This window comes from Sinocyclocheilus anshuiensis, unplaced genomic scaffold, assembly GCF_001515605.1.
Source record: "Sinocyclocheilus anshuiensis isolate Anshui unplaced genomic scaffold, SAMN03320099.WGS_v1.1 scaffold777, whole genome shotgun sequence".
Taxonomy (NCBI): domain Eukaryota; kingdom Metazoa; phylum Chordata; class Actinopteri; order Cypriniformes; family Cyprinidae; genus Sinocyclocheilus; species Sinocyclocheilus anshuiensis.
The window spans coordinates 700,647-702,566 of NW_015540897.1; the positions used below are offsets into that span (position 1 = coordinate 700,647).

The window sequence follows — 1,920 nt, forward strand, 5'->3', positions numbered from 1 at the left end:
TATATATTCAAAAGGATTCAAACAAAAGATGTTTATCAAGAATAAAGTTAATCAATTTTAATAGAATAATTTTTTAGGCTTTTCCTGTACTAATTATTATTTTTTTCCAGTTAGTTATTTGTAAAACCCCTTTAACCCCAGAAAACAGTACCACAAACATTAGCAATGGATAAATTATGAGATGCTTTGTGGTAATAATTAGTGTTTGCCACTCAAAACATTGAATTGTGTTTGCACAAATTACAAATATCAGTATGTGTGATAATATAATAAAAATATAAAAAAATATTATTTATATTATTTATATCATATGTATGATACCATAAAATCGTAAATTATCATTAGCTGGTATTATCGTTAACTAAAACTATTAAAACACGTTTACATTAAAATACAGTAAAATTTAATAAAATGTAATAAAATAAAATAAACTGTATAAATATAAAAAATGAAACATATTTTATTTCAATTAGTTGCCAAGTCAGCATTTCTAATTTTCATTTAGTTTAAGTTGAAGTACTAAAATTACTAAATCCAAAACTGAAAAGAAAAACAAAACAAAAACTGTAATTAAAAATAATAATAATAATAATAATCAAATCTAAATAGTTTATGTATGTCTAACAAAACACACAACAAAATTTCTAAAAATAACTAAATTTAAAATGTAAATGGAATATATAAAAATTAAACACAACGCATTAATAAATACTATAATACTACATTATATTATAATACTAATATAACACTGTTCCAGAGTTCAAAAGGTATTTTAGAGCATGAATAACCAAAATTTATGATGCATCAGATCAGCAAAAACTTAAAACAAATTATTTCATGTATAGTTAGAGTCATTTTAATCACACAGTTGTGTTCTCTCTGAATGAGTGAACATTTCCACCATCAAGCCATCGCCTCATGTTTCCACTGTTACAAAGAACAACACAAGTTGCCATAACAATGCAGTGTTTATGGTTTCCTGCTAAAAAGGCAGCATATTTGTGTTTAAGACATTTCTGGCCCTTTATAAATCCAGATCACAACCTCTCTTGGCAGCTGAGAAAGCTCTCACAGAGCACTAATAATGGGTAAGATGCGTCTTGAGGGTGTGGAAAGAGTCGGGTCTGTTTGAAATCAAATGGGAATACAGCAAACTGGATTTCTAAAAGCACTATACCCATATCAGGACAGACATGCGACCCATTGAGAAGCAGCAGCTGTGAAGATAACCCACAAACTCCACAAGAGGCTGTTTTTCTATATTATATACTCACGGACAGAATCCCTTTCATTAGCGAGGCACTTTTACGATACCGCTATCCTCAAAAACAACAAGAAACATTTTACAATCTAACTTCAAAATGCATTGTCATCATTTTAATGTTTGTAAGTGGTAACCAGCTATGTGACTTAACCAGATCAGAAGGATACAGTCAAATGAATTGTTTAAGAAAACAGATTTGCTGGAACCTTAAGACAGGGTCAGGCAAAGGGTTTCAAAACAATGGCCTAGTAATGACTTTACAAGTAAAATCCGTGATGATTTCTCACGTAAAAACCCTGCTGTTGCATCATAAATCACACTGTCCAGACCACCATGACCTTTAATGACCCCACACCAACCCGGTTTTATGAAGAGCTGCCTGAGAACGCCATCTACTGACAAACCACTATGGCTGCTATTTACAGTAACTATAATGTGCAGATGGAAAAACTATTTGGCAAACATCAGACTATGGCTCTGTTTCAAAACCTAGTGAGCAGCCCTGCAGGCTACTGTCTACTAAGGGAACATCATAACTCTCATGAAACCTCATGAGACTCAACTCACAATGGATTTCAAAAGAGTTAGCATGCTGCTAATCTAACAACACAATACTATAATATATATATATACAGTGGGTACGGAAAGTATTCAGA

At 31.5% G+C, this 1,920-nt stretch overlaps 1 protein-coding gene across 1 annotated transcript in view; it reads right to left on the reverse strand.

Annotated features, from left to right (window-relative positions):
* The window catches only part of LOC107688950 (tensin-1-like), a 257,974-nt gene that overhangs the window by 69,177 nt on the left and 186,877 nt on the right, over positions 1 to 1,920 (reverse strand). The gene's annotated exons all lie outside the window — the stretch shown is intronic.